A 20364-nucleotide genomic window follows, 5' to 3' on the forward strand; every position below is an offset into this window, starting at 1 on the left:
AGATTGCTTTTTAAAGGTTATATTACACTAATTCCGATTCCCATAGGGTCCCATTATAAAACTGACAACTTTCACAGCATTTTTCTTGCCTTTCCGACGTATCAATTTTTCCGAACCTGGTATCATTTTAAAGATGGATCTGTCATCTTCCAATAATTGCAATCAAAAACATACCGTCTCGCAACTTCTAAGAAAGTAAATCGCTGTCGAATGAACCCACCGTAGAAAAACGTGTTTCGGAATCCTAATTTCGACAAAAGCCCCACACAATAGAAAACACACCCTCAAAAGTTCATCTTTTAAGTTAGCTTCCAATCCAAGGCATCAAAGTACTCCAGACACATACAGGATATTACAAATAACCACAAAAGACATGTCTCACATTGTTAAATGGCTTATATTCAAGAAGAGAAAAGGAACTCTTTAGAAATAGGCACTACTTTCGAGTGGACCACGGAGGGATACACAATGATTTAGTGTAATGTAACCTATAGGAAGTTACCCCCCGGGTTGATACTATTGAACGTATTTATGTTTGATAACGTTAAATATATTCGTTATGTTTTTCTCTTCATTAAACGTCCAAGGGAACTGATATTTGTAATGTTGGGATAATTAATTCGTTAAATAGGTAAATATTTAGTTATCTTTGTTCAATTTTTATCAAAACACATGTTTTATGGTTTCTTTCAAAGTAAAACAGTTCATTTGTCATTATATTTTGAATTGTAAAGGTGAATTAGAATTCGGATATTGCATCTTTCGGACGATTCTATATCGACGTAATTTACTGATATACCTTTTTCGCATAAAGTCTTGAAGTTTTCGTCTATCTAATAATGCACTGTATGATGTATGCAATATCTGCCCCACCGATTGCAAGTGGTAAACTTTGCAAACCCAACGTTAATACCAATGTTCTGTCAAAATTAGATTTATGAATTTTACAAGTAAGTCACATCAATCAGCTGAGCAACATCAATCTCACACTGCACAGTGAGATACAGGGTAGCAAAGTTATATTCTGATCGTGTTGCGCTCTTGCCCAATGTTATTTTCATGACACTGTATCACACTGCACAATATCAGTCAGAGGTGGCTTAACCAATAGTGTTACATCATAAAACAATAGATGCCCCAATCATTCATCAAAGATAATTGAATTGCATTTTCACATATTAAAGTGTAGTTTATTTGCAGGTGCATTGACATTGTGTCAAAATGGCCTGGGTCAACACACATGATGCCTCTGTCTTCTACAGCTTTGGTTTGAACTTTGAAGGTACATGTGTATGACAATAAATAATGTGCCTTTATGAAAGTTTATGGATATACCATTAGAGGAACTATGGCTAGTATTGTGAAAAGTGAAATTCTACTGTAATGATGATGGAAATATTTTAGTTTTTACATCAATGCATTGCACATTACTAATATATAATGTGTAAAATGCACATACATAATTTTACATTTTAATTTCTTTTACATGTAACAAACAGAGAAAATTCAATTATATTACTTTACATGTATATCTGTATTAACTGTATCAACACATAAAATATGCATATCAATGTTGAATTTATAATTGAAATTAATTTAAGATTGCGTTAAGCTTATGAGCATCCTATAGCTATCTTAATAAACCATTTAACTGATGATTGTTCCAACTTAAAACTAGCTTTTTTAAATATTTCATTAGAAAACCACCTGGGATACCTACTTGGCGACTCCGGCTATCCGTTAAAAAAATATGTATAAACGCCCTTGCTTAGGCCGACAACAGATGCAGAGGTGAGGTACAACCATGTTGTCAAGTTGTTGTGTTGTGGTTGAGAGGGCTTTTGGACTGTTGAGAGTAGATTTAGGTATTTAAATTTACTACATCTATGTTTATTTTGGTTATAACAGATAAAAACATTCAGTTAATCAACATTTGACACCATTTACCAGTATTAAAGCACAAAATACGTAACCCCACAAAATATATGGATTGACAAGTGCAATGCTTAATATCTTTCTCTTTAGAGCAACATTGTAATCATCGCATCTACATCACAATCATAACAATTTAGTGAATGTAAATGCCTTAAGCATTGCACCGGACTGTCCACTCTGTTTTTCCTTATATTTGTGGATGGGTTTTGCATAAACTGCCACTGCTGAATGACCTAAAAAAAAATAATTGTGGCTGTGAAAATAATGTGTAATTATTATTTTGGTTAAGTTCTGATCATTTATACATATGTTGTTTGTTCTGAAGACTCTTGTCTATTTATATGACTGATGGACTTGTTTGTGTATCTCTCCCTGAAGTGGGGGCATCAGTGAAGAGACACATCTAGTAAAAAAAACAATTGAAACAGGATTTTAAAGTTGCTTTTATCATACATGCCAGACGTCCCGATCTCGGCGGGACAGTCCCGCTTTTGGGCCCTTTGTCCCGGCGTCCCGATATGAGACGATTTGTCCCGACATTCGTTAAAAAACGATGTAAGGTCTATAGGTTCCCAATAAAATTCGCTATTCAAGCTCTGTTTCGCTAACACTTACCACCCCTAATCCCTTTATTGCCCCCCATTAACAATCCGATTCTACTTCTTGTGTGTACCAGTGTTGTTTATGACACCTTATCAGCGATTTATCGGCTGATTTTTATCAGGCATTCACACCATGGTGGTCTTTAAGATAGTGGTTGCTTATTGCTATTGATAGTTGTATTATAATGAAATAAATGTTCAATGTGTTTGTTTTTGTCTTTGTTTGAAACGGTTTACAAAACAATTGTTTTGTAAAATTAACTCTACGTCATTAATGAGTCTTTACATTCAATGTTTAGTTCCAAAATAGCGGGATAATCCGAATGTGCAATATACCAAAATCGCAACAAAAAGTCCAATAAGTGTTACCCATCATGTCTTGTGTAATTGGGTGTAATTGTAATAAAAACAACGAGGTGCTATGCATGACAGTTTGACCCTACTCCAATTAAGTTGTTGGCAGTAAAAATGAACACAAAGACGGTTTGCTCCCACCATCTCGGTATAAACCTACCTCGGAAATGTATACGGCCGCGCATTCCGTGTCAAGATGATGTAACTGTTCGGTAGATAGTTTACTGTAACCCGTACTTTCAGTGTACTGGATAACCTCCCCTGCGTTAATGTTTGCCATTGAAGATAATATATTATGAGTATTGTTGTCGTAATGTTCCAGATTTTGTACTCTAAAAAGATGAATATTATCTTCGTTGTTTGCTATTGTCTTATTTAATAAAACTGTTATTATTATGTTTTAGATTTCATGCTTCATATCAGATGTTTTATGTATTGAATAAAAGTATCAATAGTTTTTGTTAGTACTATACTGACTACAGTAAAGGTGGAATGATAGATCGTTTTAGGTGTCCTTCTTTTTGGTCAAATGTCCCGACAATTTTTTATGGAATGTCCCGCTTTGGACCTAAAAAATTATGGCATGTATGCTTTTATATATGCACGTGCATATGTTGATAAAAATGGATGCTGTAGATTATTGCAAATTTTGTTTTATTAATTTATTTATTTACCCATTTTAGTCTTAAATTCAATTAATATTTGAAGATATATATCAATTAAATAAAATGCATAATAAACACCATTGATAATAAATTTGATATTGTAATTGAATCTCGAGGTAATATTATTTGTTATTCTCTATCGACAGGTGTCTACATGAAACTGAAGGATGTTTATTCATGAGACTTGATGAGTGCTGTCAAGCAGTAGATGCATGAATGTGCCTGCACAACTTATGCATAGATCAGCAGGTACCACTGCCTGAACAACTTATTGAGGCACAGGAAGTGGATTATGTTGTGCGCGATGCCCCACAACAGAACCAAAATGCAGCACTTATAGACATCATTAACTTATTTATGTAGGTGTTGTGTCATGCTCACTTGTGCATGAAGTGCTATAGGTCAGCCATTGTGGTTTGTCTATGTTGGCTTCATGCCTTATCCACATTTGACTCTATAGTGATGAAAGTTGGTCATAATGTTTCTGTTAATAAAAGTCTGCAAAACTAAGTTTTTTGTCGTCATAGCCAATGTGGCTATTAAACTTTGAAAATGTCATAGCCAGAGGAAAGTTTTCATAGCCAGAATAATTAATTTACAGTGACATTATCATGAATGAACGACAACAGTCGTTATATATAGATTGCAATTGGGGGGGGGGGGGGGGTAAGATTGTGAAAAAATCAGTATTCTAGGTTTCAAACTTTTATTCCATCACATCTGACTCTGAGAGTTCTTTACAATATTTTGCAATGTTATTTTCATTATTAATGATATGAATGATAAACACTGTTATTTCGTTATTTCAAAGCTATTAATAAAGACATTCAACCATTTTACTTAATTTATAAAAACCCTCGCACTATTATTTCATTTATCGGCGTAGAATGCAAGATCAGTTTACCAAAAGTATTACAACATATTAAATACGCGAGCCAGACTTTACACTCTATATAACATCTAAGGGAGATCACTAATGATAGAAAACTAAGGGAAGTAACCAAGCGTTTTCACTGTAAGAATTTACACCTGAAATGCGTCAATTGATTATTAATTGGTTTATTTGCTTGGATTTTTTTTTCATCGCAATTCAGGCAATCTATATTCAATTTTTCTATCGCCAGAGCCGAGATTTCATCGCATTGGTGATCAGGCAATGGGTTAATTTTGCAGACTGTAATAATATCTAGGCTATTTTCAAGTGTGGTCAAAATCTTTGTAAGAGTGTTAATATTGAAAAGTTCTATGTAATTCTTTTTGTTGATTTTTAGCTCGACTATTATATATGAAATATATATAGTGGAGCTATCCTACTCTACCCGGCGCCGGCGTCTGTGTGAGCGTTGCAATGTTAAAGTTTGTGTACCACCTCAAATATTTTTGTCCCTTGACATATTGCCTTCATATTTTGCATACTTCTTTACCAACATGACCCCAATCTATAAACAAGAGCAGACAACTGTATCAAGCATTTTGTAAGAATTATGGCCCTTTTCCACTTAGAATATGCATATTATTGACAAATCTATGTTAAAGTTTGTGTACCACCTCAAATATTTTCTATGTACCTTGTCATATTGCTTTTATATTTTGCATACTTCTTTACCAACATGACTCCAATCTATAAACAAGAGCAGACAACTGTATCAAGCATTTTGTAAGAATTAAGGCCCTTTTTCCACTTAGAATACCAATATTATTGACAAATCTATGTTAAAGTTTATGTACCACCTCAAATATTTTCTATGTACCTTGTCATATTGCTTTTATATTTTGCATACTTCTTTACCAACATGACCCCTATCTATAAACAAGAGCAGACAACTGTATCAAGCATTTTGTAAGAATTATGTTTCCTTTTAAGCTCGACTATTATATATGAAATATATATAGTGGAGCTATCCTACTCACCCCGGCGTCGGCGTTTCTGCTTCCGTTAGCGTTGGCGTTAGCATGCAAATGTTAAAAGTTTTCATACTACCCTTAATTATTTTCATTGTCCCTTGACATATTGCTTTCATATTTTGCATACTTGTTTACCAACATGACCCCAACCTATAAACAAGAGCAGGCAACTCTATCAAGCATTTTGTCATAATTATGGCCCCTTTTCCACTTAGAATATGCAGCAAATGTTAAAGTTTTCGTACTACCTCATTTATTTTTATTGTCCCTTGACCTATTGCTTTCATATTTTGCATACTTGTTAACCAACATCACCCCAACCTATAAACAAGAGCAGACAACTCTATCAAGCATTTTGTCATAATTATTGCCCCTTCTATACTTAAAATATGCATATTATTGATAAATCTATGTTAAAGTTTGCGTACTACCCCAAATATTTCCTATATCCTTTGACATATTGCTTTTATATGTTGCATACTTGTTAACCAACATGACCCCAACCTATAAACAAGAGCAGACCACTGTATCAAGCATGTTGACATAATTATGGCACCTTTTACACTTAGATAATTGAACATTTTGCTTAAATTGCCATTACTTCTTTATTTATGATCACATTTTATTATTATTTTGACAAAACAACACTTACCTGAATACCACAATGGATTCGACCCAAACAATACCCCACGCCCTACCCAGAATCCCTACCCCCCCCCACCAACCTCCCCCCCTCAATTTTTTTTAAACATCTAATAAATTACCACACACCACATTATACCACCCTCTCACCCCCTACCCCCCCCCCTACCCCCCTTCATTTATAATGTGTGGTGTGGTAATTAATTAGATGATGTTTTAAAAAAATGAAGGGGGGTAGGGGGGTGAGAGGGTGGTATAATGTGGTGTGTGGTAATTGAGCACCCTCTCACCCCCCTACCCCACTACCCCCCCCCCCCAAAAAAAAAAAAAAATATTATTTTTTATTTTTGAAAGATCGTCTTATAAATGACCACACCCCACCCTATACCCCCTCTCAACCCCCCCCCCCAAAAAAAAAAATAATTTTTTTTTCCTTTTTTATTTTTTAAAGATTGTCTAATAAATTATTGAATATGAACAATTTCCGCATGATGGCTTACATTATACTGTCAAGCACTCGAATAGTCGAGCGCGCTGTCCTACGACAGCTCTTGTTATACTTAGAAAATTGAAAATTTGGTTTAGTTTTGTGTTTAGGTTCGCTTTATTCCTAAAGTATCAAAGCTTTCATACTTGCTTTCATTCTTGCTTTCATACTTGCAACACTTACTAACTATCATAAGGGGACTGTGCAGGCAAAGTTATGTTACTCTGACTGGCATTTTGACAGAATTATGGCCCCTTTTATACTTAGATAATTTAACATTTGGTTAAGTTTTGTGTTTTGGTCCAGTTTACTCCTTAATTACCATAGCTATTGCTTTCAGACTTAGAAAACTTGCTAACTATCGTTAGGGGACTGTACATTGCAAGTTGGATAACTCTGGTTGACTTTTTAACGGAATTATAGCCCTTTTTTGTCTAGTAACTTCAAATATTTTGTGAAATTTTGTGTTTAGATCCACTTTACTTCTAAAGTATCAAGTCTATTGCTTTCAAACTTCAAATGCTTTCTTACTATCATGAGGGTACTGTACCTGGCAAATTGAATTTGACATTGACCTTTGAATGACCTTGACTCTCAAGGTCAAATTAATTAAGTTTGATTAAATTGCCATAACTTCTATATTTATGATCAGATTTGATTCATACTTTGACAAAACAACACTTACCTGACATACCACAATGGACTCCACCCCAACCATCCCCCACGCCCAACCCCAGAATGCCCCCCCCCCCCAATTTTTTTATTCTTTTTTTTTCTTAAATTTGAAAGATCATCTAATAAATGACCACACACCCACATTATAGCCCCCTCTCCATCCCCACTCAACCCCCCCCCACCCCCACCCAAAAAGATTTTTTTTTGAAACATGGTAAATAAAACACAACAAAATTATTTATATAATTTTTGAAGGACCGTCAAACCATCCCACCCTAGCTATTGCTATCAAACTTGAAATAAAATCTTATTAGTTTGTTTTATGTCTTAACAAGTGTTCAATAGATTGTGGAAAAAAAATCTGAACTCAGAATCGTCTATAAAGTACAACTTCTGTAAAACATAAGCTGTCAATATGTTTCAATTATGGTCCTCTTCCACTTAGAATATGACTATATTACCTTGACCTTATTGAATATGAACAATTTCCGAATGATGGCTTACGTTATACTGTCAACCACTTGAATAGTCGAGCCGCTGTCTTCTGACAGCTCTTGTTTTTATTAACAACACAATTTTTACACTTAGTCATGCCTTGCTTATGATGATTACATGTTTCCTTTATATTGTCACAACGTGAAAATAAATTTTATTTTTGTAACATAACAATACATTAGTTATCCAACAACTCTACAGCAAACGACCAATGAAGTGGAACACTATCTGAAAATGAAATACATTTTATGTTAAAACAAGAGATGTATTTGTCAGAAACACAATGCTCCCTAATGCGCTGCTTTTAAATTTCTCTTTATCTTATTTTTTGTTTATTTGATTTGTTCATGGTATATGCTTTGAATCGAAGAGGTATTCAACGCATATTGTAATGCTGGTTTTCCATTTAAAATATTGGCTTTGTTGTTAGTTTAGGGTGCGGTTAAGTTATAAATAACTAGTACACATATTTGTCATGCACACCTAGCCATTAATAGTTATATAAATTCATTAGATAATCAGCAACTGTGCAACGTCATTTGACCTCTAAGCAATAATTTGATTAACTGACACTTATGCGTATAATAATTTACAAAGTTTTATCATATGCTTCTTTATTGCTATTCAGAAATGCTCATATGAATACGTTTGTCGCAATCAGCATACATATTTTTGAAAATGACCCATACTAGAATGTAAGCTAAACACTTAGGAAAATTAGTTTTGCAATAATAAAAATGATTTAGCATGGGTAATTTTGTGTAATAATACTCAACAAATATAAATATTTTATTAAAATTATATTCACTTGCTATTCTTCCTCTCGCTATTAGTGTTATTATTCTTTCTATACACTGGCTTTTTAAAATGTTAGGCACCACCCATATCCCATGGGGAATAACATGAGCGCATTATTATTAAATTAACACGGTATTATCTCCCCTATGAAGGAGTTTTATTTTAGAGGATTATACTACACAAGTCAAATTTAAGTCAAGCACTTCTGTATGCGACCGCATACCGACAGCATATCGCCTGATTTAAACCACGTAAATATGATTACACTATATCAAGGTCTCGATGTTTGTGCAACGCGAACTTTAAAGCGTGCAAACCATGTATATGACATGCAAAAAATGAAATAAACACAAAGCAATGGTTGTTCACGATATTCTTCATCAATTTGTCAAACTATAAACTATGTCAAACGTTTTCATTAAACAAATAATTCTTTTGTTAATTGTATTATTTTGTTTAATTTAAATATAATATGAATTCCGAATATAGCTCAATTATGATTGCTTTCAAATAACCGGTATAAATACAAATGTAACCTGTACCGTGTTATATTGAAGCAAGCCTTAGTCACCTAGTATTTTGCGAGTACGCTTGGATGCACATGATTTAATTCATGTCAATACGCCCTTTGTTTATATTAACCAGACACACACCTCTCACAACAATCTATAATACCTGCGTACTTTGATAACGCTCTGGAAAATCCCGTTCTGATGCAATAGATTGCCCTGCACAGCTTGTTTTCGTATTGGATAAATGCGATGTGCAAAAATCTCCTATTTTTTGGTTAACTGGATGTATTAGATTCCTTGAAGCTTTGTAAATATGTAAAAGATATTGGAATTTTCAAGTATTTGCAATAACTTAACCCGGTCAGAATTAGCTGTTGCATTTGGAACTGTGTGTTAAAGGGGCCTTTTCACAGATTTTGGCATGTATTGAATTTTGCCTTTAAATGCTTTATATTGATAAATTTAGACATTGGATCTAAAATTCTCCGGTAAAAAATCAAGAATAACATTTAACAAAAGAACAAAAATGTATCCCTCAACAGGGCTCGAACCACTGAACCATGGAGTCATAGAGTAAAAAGTCCCCCATTTAGACCACTCGGCCATCCGTGCTCATATAATGAGTGATGTATTTTATACTAATATACGCAATCCTCGTAGTTTCACAAAATAGAACGACACCAACAGAACCCTCCAAATTATTCAATCGTTTCGCGTTGCAACGCTTGTTAATTTTCAGGTTTTTAAATCGTCAAAGTATTAATATAATTGCTATTTTAGAGCATGGTAAATGTTTAGTATTACTGTTTTCCTCACAAATATCTTAACTAAAACGAATCTGAAACATTTTATTTTTGTCAATTTATCAAACATGGAAAGTCTCCTGTAAACTTCCTGGTGAAACAAATATGTATACATTTATAGCCGAACAAAGCGGCGTTTTTAACGGGAAGAGCATATATACAAGTATGAACAGTATTTGCGCTTTCTACCTGATTTTTTATTCCCCGTGTTTAACGTCCTTGTAAAATAGATATGGATACATGTTTAGTTGAAATAAGGCTCATTGCTCATTGGAATTCAGTTTTAAAGACAACGGTTAAATATATTTAATTGTTTAAGTGATCGCGTTTTCCGGCGTTTCTATGCAAAATTGCGAGTTTTTAAATGTTTCTGTTTGGAGTAGCTTATAAAATAGATATAACACAAAATATTTTTAGTGCTAATTAATGTAGCAAATTGTACTGTTTTACGCGAATAAATAAAGCGAAGTTGAACCCTAATTTTATAAGGGTCAGAATAAGAAAAAATAAAAAAATAAAACAGTTGTTTTTGCAAGTTGGTCATACTACTCGTCTATTTGGAAATATTGATAATTTGTTTAAAAAGCAATATGGCGGACAGGATTAATATCTCGAAACCTAAAACTAAAACGCAAATGCTTTATAATTTTATGTTATAATATAAGTTATGTGATACCTGCATCGCCGCGTGGCTATTTTGCATTTTTCTTAAATATACATGAGGATGGTAACTATTACTTACACTCACCAGGTAAGCGGCAGTTTTAGTTACACTTTTGGTTTAAACAATCGTGTTGCAAATTGCAATCTTTTTCTGATTAGAGTGTGTTGATGTTTACAGCGTTGGTGTGTTTGAGGCGTATGGAAAAAAAACGACGAATTGACACATTGAAAATTATGTTGTAAAATTAAGAAATATTACAAATTATGAATACGAATTCGTGGGGCTTTGAACAGTTAGTATCATGAAAAAGAAATTTGATAACAAAGATGACATACATGACAATGGTCTCTAAGTGAGCATCAACACATGTTCGAGTTTATCCGTTAAACTAGTGAAAAATAGTGAACATTTGAATATACAAATATCAATGAACATCCCAATTCTTATGATTATCATGTCCTGGATCACATGATATAACGTTCTCATGTTTCGACTATCGGTTTAGTGCCAACTTCAACGAATTTGTGTAATGCCTCGGTCACACTGTCACGAATCAGAGCTACAAATGAGCTACGATTCAATGGGCTACGAATGACTACGAAATTGTCAAAATTCGTAGACTGCTACGATTTCAGTACGGAGCACAACGAATCTACCATCAATATGTTGGAAAACGAACAAGGAAAGGTACGGACTGCTACTGGTCGACGCGATTTAATACGGAGCACCACGAATCGGTACGATCAAACTACGAATCCACTTCGGTCTGGTACGGTTAAGTACGAACTACAACGGTCCGCTACGAAGCAGTGGGAATTGCGACGGACTGGTACGGACAGGTAGGAACGAACAACGATTGAACATTGCGCCCACAGCCTCTTGTATTGTCATACACAGAATGCCGCCCAAAAAAAGAACATGCAAGCGGCAGCAACAGCGCGTAACGGAAATAATGGAATCAGCCGTGTCTGGGGAAGAGTCTACCCCCTCCATCCAAAGCCAAGAGCCGGGTCATCTTTAAACCCAGTCTCTTATCCACCACCTCCTTTTTCTTCTTTGACCTGATAAAGTATATAATTATTGATGTACAAATATAGATTATGCTTAGGATAGTATGATTAATTGTGTATTTTATTATGTCGGCTATTAATTTAACATTTATTAAATCATGTAAAAGTAAGAGCAAGATTCAAAAGGCATATAAGGCAGACACAGGCAAATAAAAAAAACAACGTATTACTAGTATTCTAATATTTTCAACATAGGTAACCTTTAGCACAAAGCTATACTAGTTATACGATATTGAATCATTATTACCTGTTCATATCGTCAAGCAGCTCGACTACGGCCTCTGCATTTTGCGCCATATCAATATCGCAGTGTTACAAATTTATCGCAAACGCAATTTGTTGGCGCTCGATGATTTTGAACTCAACAAATGCAAGTACGGTTGCTTTATAATTTCAATGATGTATTTCAGTAGCAATTTATTGTAGTGGACCGTACATGTCCGTACTGTTTCGTGCTGAAATGTAGTACATCGTACAAGATCGTGCAAATTCCTGCCTATCCGTAGTACAACGTACTAGAACCGTGGCTTTCCGTAGTATATCCGTGGAATAATCGTAGCTAATACGTAGCCTAACCGTACCGCTCTGTAGTTCTTCGTATCAATCCGTAGAAGTCCTTGGAAATCTTTGATCCTACGAAAAGGTACGGACGACTACGGTGTCGTTACGAACTAGAACGGATCAGTACGGTTTAGTACGGACTGCTACGGATACGCTACGGTCGATAAATTTGTAGCAATTTTTTGAACATGTTCAAAATTTGTCAAGAGTCGCTACGGACATCCAAAAACTACTACGACTGATCAAGGATCAAGTACGGAGAGCCACGGTCCAGTAAGGATAGCTATGAACTGTGTCGAAAAGTATTCGTAGCTCGTTCGTAGCTCTGATTCGTGACAGTGTGACCGAGGCATAATTCATGTTTTATTACGTGGGCTAAGGATAAAGAGGTCTATCGTGACTGTTCTGCAAAAAGGGGATATGGAAATGAAGATAATTAACGGACAATCATTACGTAAATTCTTCAAAAGTACCAAACAATTGATTCGATAATTACGGTTAGATTGTTTTTACACGAAGAAAAAACTTTTGAGAAGATAGCAGCTGATTTTTTAAGATCTGCAGATTTAAAAACAAGTTGTATACGTTGATAGTATGATTCTACACATTAATTGGACTGGTTTTGCAATTTTTATCCTCCGCCAGAGGCGGAGGGATATTGTTTTGGCGTTGTCCGTCCGTCCGTCCGTCCATCCGTCCGTCCGGCACTTTTGTGTCCGGAGCCATATCTTGGAAGTGCTTTGGCGGATTTCATTGAAACTTGGTATGAGTATATATATGCATAAGAGGATGATGCACGCCAAATGGTATTGTACACCATCTGTTAAATACAGAGTTATGGCCCTTTGTATCTTGAAAAAATGCTTTTTACTATAGGCACTTTTGTGTCCGGAGCCATATCTTGGAAGTGCTTTGGCGGATTTCATTGAAACTTGGTATGAGTATATATATATATATGCATAAGAGGATGATGCACGCCAAATGGCATTGTACACCATCTGTTAAAAACAGAGTTATGGCCCTTTGTATCTTGAAAAAATGCTTTTTGCTATAGGCGCTTTTGTGTCCGGAGCCATATCTTGGAAGTGCTTTGGTGGATTTCATTGAAACTTGGTATGATTATATATATGCATAAGAGGATGATGCAACCAAAATGGCATTGTATACCATTTGTTAAAAACAGAGTTATGGCCCTTTGTATCTTGAAAAAATGCTTTTTTACTATAGGCACTTTTGTGTCCGGAGCCATATCTTGGAAGTGCTTTGGCGGATTTCATTGAAACTTGGTATGAGTATATATCCCTTGCCAGAGGCGGAGGGATATTGTTTTGGCGTTGTCCGGCTGTACGTCCGGCTGTCCGTCCGTCCGTCACTTTTGTGTCCGGAGCCATATGTTGGAAGTGCTTTGGCGTATTTCATTGAAACTTCTTATGAGTATATATATGCATAAGAGGATGATTCACGCCAAATGGCATTGTACACCATCTGTTAAAACCAGAGTTATGGCCCTTTGTATCTTGAAAAAATGCTTTTTACTATAGGCACTTTTGTGTCGGGAGCCATAACTTGGAAGTGCTTTGGCGGATTTAATTGAAACTTGGTATGAGTATATATCCCCCGCCAGAGGCCAGAGGCGGAGGGATATTGTTTTGGGGTTGTCCAGCTGTCCGTCCGTCACTTTTGTGTCCAGAGCCATATCTTGGAAGTGCTTTGGCGGATTTCATTGAATCTTGGTATGAGTATATATATATGGATAAGAGGATGATGCACGCCAAATGGCATTGTACACCATGTGGAAATAACGGAGTTATGGCCCTTGTTTATATCCGTCCGATTTGCACCCATCCTCAAACAAAGCATATGTTGCGGGGGATATCAATTCTACGAATTTGCTTGTTACTTTAGATATGTTTACTAAAAGACGGTAACAAGTTTCCCTTCTGATCCTGACTTAGAGTTCCCTTAATGCCATATGAAGTACCTTCATAATTCTTTCCGTAAACAATATACTACGATTTAGAAAAAAGGTATACTACTACAGTACTTTATTTACATTCATTAATTATTGTCATGTTTAAGAGTTAATACAGTGTTGATACAATTTGAAGATATGAATTTACAGAAAAGGATTATTATATATTATTTGAATTAAAACTTAATTTTTGGCAAATGTGATCCAAATAAATTTAGTTTACTTCATCCATTTAATGATCATGTCAACTGATTTAAAGTTGTGTGTCATGTGTGTTTTTTAAAGTATTGTTGACAACGAAATTGAAATATCAATTGTATTTTTGAATGCATGTTTACTTGTATAACGTTTTATTCTGAATGATAAATGTATTTCGCTTAGAGATTGTTGTCCGAAAAAAAATCACCTGGTTGGCGTAAGTGTTTTCTTTTTCTGCGTTGTATGTTCTCGATAACGTTTGGCGTTCCGCCGCATTTCTCTTTTCTTTGGATGGAAACACCCTTATTTGCAGCCTTAAGTTTGTTGCGAGTTTGTTTTGCAAAGAATTATACTTTTCTTTTGTCACGTTGAACTAACATTATGCCCTTATTTTAAATATATTTTTTATTGCGAGTCATTATATAAATTATGTTTCAAACAGACATATCTACCTGCCATTGCTTTTTCAATCTTTTATTAAATAATATAACTTTCCTTTGATAATAATAATAATAATAATAATAATAATAATAATAATAATAATAATAATAATAATAATAATAATAATAATAATAATAATAATAATAATAATGATAATAATAACAATAATAGTAATTATTATTATAATACTGATACTTATAAATAATATTAATAATATATACTGATACTTATAAATAATTTTAATAATATACATAAATGCTAAATGCACTGATACCATGAAAACATATACAAATTATCTACAACATCGTCGGAACCTCGCGTCCAGTCATGTTCGCGATGTATGGTATGTAATATAGTGACAACGGAAAACATAACGTCGGTTTCGACGATGCCATATGCTATAAAAGTACGAACGCCACTCTAAACGTATATAGCATCCTAGAATTGTTTGGTAATACATACAATCTTAGCGGTTGTTTGTCGATAGGTGAAACGAGGATAACTTTTTCAACCAACGATTTGCATCCAAAATCGATTTCTACTTCTATATGATGCGTAATAGTCAATTTTATTATGTGAAGCTTTGATACCTCGAAATTTTGTACACAAAAAGCGGTCACAATCATTTTAAAAGATGATGATTTTTATGTTTTAAGCATGTAAAACGTAACTTTTATTGTACGAAGATACTTGTGTACCCATGTGTACCAAAAGATTGCAAGACATTTAACATGGTCTTTTTCTAATTATCTACTTTTATCCACGAGAACTAAATGACCGTCAATACTTATTTGTTCCTAAGCTATTAACCTTGCTCACTATACGCTCAATCATGGTGTGACGGTACTAACTAAATCTAATTTTTATATTTTATGTCACTGTAATTTTGTAAACATTATCAACGATGCCACTTAGCGTTACTTACCGGCATTGTATGTGTAAAACCATTCACATTTCGGAGACATTGATACGTTCATATTAACAGTGATTATTGTTGTTTGTGAAAAGACAATTCTTATAATTACTTTATAAACCATAATATGTTGTCTTTATTAACAAGCATAACCTTTTCCAATGTCAGTTGTTTTTAAACATGTTTTCATCCCAAAATATATCGTTGCGTTTTTCATCATGTATTTCACTTCGATGAAAGAATTACACATAAGCTTGAAATAAGTTATGTTTTCTGAAATGCATAGTTCCTTTGCAAAGCTTAAGGTACTAAACAATTTAAATACATTGTGAAACGCGTTAATTTGCATATCTTAGTTACGCTTCCCAAAGATCCGTATGTAGGCAAATTTTGTTCGTTTTCTGTCGAGCAAGTAATCGTTGCAAGTTTCGTTCATTTGTCGTAAAATGTTGATTGGCATAGCTGCTGTTTGTTAAAAGACGTAAACAATATTAAATAATCAGCCAGATTGTTGAAGGAATCGTTCTTGATCACCTAACAGGCGAATTAACAAATCTCAAAATAGGAAATTAGCAAAAAATAATAATGTAATAGTACATGAACCACATTTCTGCTGTCCTATTTAAATGTGTTACTTATGTACACCGCTGTATACATTTTACACATTTAGCGCATGAGTCTTGTTAAATTGTGTAATGTGCATATTGACTTGTATTATTTAGGTCATCGGACATTTACCTAAAATAAGACCTAACAGTTCCCCTGATACTTTTATGGAGTTTTTTTTATGTCTTTATTGTTAAATCCATTTGCATATACACACGCAATATTAACACATTTAACTATATTGCAGATCGTTTTTTAAAAATATTTTCAAAACTTATGTAGTTAGTGTTTTAGTCACTATGAATAGACAATTTATAAACAAACAGTGTAATTCTGTTTCACCAAGCTATGTTATCGTTCCTAACCTAAACCTATGCTAAGTGACTGACGGTTTCAGAGCAATAATTTAAAACGAAACACTTGCGAATATTTCTATGACCAATGACTAAACTTAATGTTTTTGGCATCTGCAATTATGATCATTACATTGAATAGATTATATATGTTTCTGGCTTTACCACAAATTATAAAATTGACGTAATGTTTCAGCTTATGTCTGTATGACCTGCTTGCGTGTCCCTTTTTTACTACATGAACACATATGTAATGTTTGCATATACAAATCTAGAGGATGCTATCACATTCAAAAACACTGAGCTTACGTAAAATCAAAGAAAAATGTTATATAATCATTCAATTAACAGCTTCTTATAAAGCTCTGGTTACCATAATCGATGCATACTTCATGATACCTGTATATCGCACATTGGAACAATTAAGCTGGCACATGGTGGATTGGCGGCTTGCGGACGATTGTTACTGTGTTGTCAAGTTTAAGACGTCCCTCTGTTTACAAACACGACTGGTCAATGTTGAAAAAAAACTTGGATTGCCCGCTACCAAACTGTTTAAATGTGGCGTGTTCTGAGACTTTTGGTGCTAATTTGGCAAGCGTCATAATGAAAAAAATTCATACGAAAATGACTTCACTAAACTTGCGCTTAATTATGTGAGAATTGCCTAATGTTTTCTGTGATGTTCCCATTTATCTTATTTAAGTAATATAAATATTGGCATAGACTGGCATAGACTGGTCCTTGAAAGTATTTTCTATCAAACACATAGTTGATTTTGACCTTTTAATGTCCATGAGACAACTTATTACTTCCCTTTTCCCAAAGTTGGCCATGGATGATGTATAAACACACACATATTGTTTTAACACATGTTGATACCGATTTTAGCGTGATGCTTATACTAGTATTTGGAGATACCTTGTCTTTGAACAAGGTAAGTGTTATTATTTTAATTAACTTTACTTTCTATGGTTAAATTTCCAAAATAATTACAAAAATCAACAAACTTTCAACTTAAAACGAAAGTAAAAAGAGCGACCGTGACCTTTCTCAGTTCCTTATATTTTGTTTACATTTTAATTTATTAAATGAATGAGAAACCCATCTCTTGTTTTCCAAACTTAATTTGTCTCAAGAAAGGAAAGTTTTGTCTTGGTGAAATTCCTGTCTGAAAATGCCCTTATACGGCTATTCTCATTGTCTGTCACTGTGTTGTTTAAAAGTGAAAGAGCAATTTAAGTTTATGTTGCTACTGAGCAGTATATTTACCTCAATTTTAGTTAAATCTCATTTTTGCATTAACACAGACTAGCATCGGACAATCCGGCTTGAAGATAAACAGAAGGACAGGGTCACTGTGCAGAAGATGTCAAGGAATATATGACCTTCGTAAGAAGAAGTAAACAAGAGCACCGCATAACGGGTGACACGCTCGGCTGCGAAAGCTTGTCAGATTTTTTTTTTTAGAGGTCACAGTGACCTTGACCTTTGACCTAGTGACCCAACAAGAGATGTGTTCGTCAGAAACACAATGCCCCCTACTGCGCCACTTTGAAATAAAATTTCTATGTATCATTTGGCAGGTATATAAATTATCTCCCTTTAAAGCTTATTACTTCCCTTGAATTTTGTCCAATCCAATACGGGGCGGGGGTCTTTAGACAGTCAAAAATTACCAAGTCAGACATCACTGACAACCAAGTCCTGTGCTTTATCAAAGAGATCATAGTTCATCATGTATCTATGGACATAAGTCCACAGGTATTTAATAAACACTACTATTAACAACTAAGTACTTGAAAGAAATGATAATTATATCATTTGAAAAAACCTTTGACAAATCAATCATTTGAGTTATAAATAATCAAAATAATAAATCTGTACAGTAACTGTGAACAGAACTTCAATTCTTGGTAAGGAAATATATAATATGAAATTTATAATTATATAAATTACTTTCCTTGAAAATAATTGTCTCTAACAAATCTCTATTTTTGGTAGCAAATAATTAAAAGCCACTACCGTGACTGTAGATTCACCACTCAAAATGTGCAGCTCCATGAGATACACATGCATGCCAAATATATGAAGAGGCTATGTTAAATATTGAATAATTATCTCCCTTAAAAGCATATTACTTCCCTTAAATGTGTATTTTTTACCGAAGATATTGAAGGACGACCTTGACGTTAACCTTTAACAACAATGTGTTTGTCAGAAACACAATGCCGCTTTCTGCGCCGCTTTGATTTATTTAACAAAAATATATACGTGGGCAGGTCAGATATCTATGTCCATTCAAAACTTATTACTTCCCTTGACTTTGTTTTTCGACCCTAGACCTTGGAGGATGATGTTCACCTTGAAATTTTACCACTCAAAATGTGCAGCGCCATGAGATACACATGCATGCCAAATATCAAGTTGCTATCTTCAATATTTAAAAAGTTATGGCCAATGTTATGGTTTTAGCACGACGCCTACGGCGGACGGCGGACGACGAGCTTGCTATGACAATATCTCGAGTTTTCTCCGAAAACAGCCGAGCTAAAAATTAGTGTACACCAACTCAACAGGAAACGCTTAGCCTCTAAGCTCAATGCATGCGCTATAGTGGAAGAATTAGAATGCTGTGAAAAAGGCACTATTCCTGTCAATCCCACCTTAAGATGTAGCAATGCAAACAATATGTGACACATAAAAGCTCATATTACACCTAGTTGCTGAACATTTTCAAATCATGAGCAGTCTAAGAGAATGATCTGCAACAATGATAAATTTACGATTTAACTTCCGCAAGACCTCACTCATATTAATGGAATATGCTTAAATGTATAAGCAATTTTACATATATTATTATGAAGATTTTATATTTTGTTTTCCATTGTAACACTATATGTCAACTAAGAATAACTGCATGTATTTTTAATTTAAAAATTTGTACCATGGTAACCATGACGTTTTAATTAATGACATTCAACTAACTATTTAACATTGATGTTTACTGAATGTATTGTAGTTTAATAGCTTTTAAGAAAGCAATGAGTAACACTTATTGTAAAATAAAATAAACATAATAGAAAAAAGAGAAAATTATGTTGGTCTGTGTATGTACTTAATTATGGAAACTGTTTTTAATTCTTTATAAATGTATATAATCACTTAATTATTATTATATCTAAATTTCTAAGAGATTTAACATGCAATTTGTAATTACATTCCATATTTATGTTTTAAATGTTTAATAAACTAAATGTTCAATGTTCACTTCTTTTAAATACACATCTTATTTTCACCTTTTTAAATAAATAATTTCGTGTATTGGCATTGGTTTCATAGTAGATTCAAACTTTGGAATATACTTGAACAGTCGGTAAGATATATTGTGCATATGTTGTTAAAACATTTGTTAAAATTTGCTACATGTTGGTAATCTTATCTGATCCAAATGTACTGCAAACTGATTTAGCGCAAATTACCACACAAGTCTATATCTATTGAAATATACTCTATGACTTTGTATCTGCATTAGATATTGACGATTTTTTGCCATATATCAGTCTTACAGACATGGCGAAAGCCCGTCGGCCCGTAGGCCATTTCCGACGAACATTTAAAAAAGGGCAACGGTGCATTGCAAAATCGTCGGCCTTACTGGCCGGCGATTTTTGCTTCAAAAGTATGAAACCATCTTGCATAATTCGTTGAAT

The 20364-nt window shown here is 34.1% G+C and overlaps 1 long non-coding RNA gene across 1 annotated transcript; it reads left to right on the forward strand.

Moving 5' to 3' along the window:
- Positions 1–536: 536 nt before the first annotated feature.
- Positions 537–6144, forward strand: LOC127834686 (uncharacterized). The gene is made up of 4 exons (XR_008028056.1): positions 537–631; positions 1201–1282; positions 1700–1791; positions 3703–6144. It is a non-coding gene; the product is annotated as an uncharacterized LOC127834686 (long non-coding RNA).
- Positions 6145–20364: the final 14220 nt, after the last annotated feature.

This window comes from Dreissena polymorpha, chromosome 6 (genome assembly GCF_020536995.1).
Source record: "Dreissena polymorpha isolate Duluth1 chromosome 6, UMN_Dpol_1.0, whole genome shotgun sequence".
Lineage (NCBI taxonomy): Eukaryota > Metazoa > Mollusca > Bivalvia > Myida > Dreissenidae > Dreissena > Dreissena polymorpha.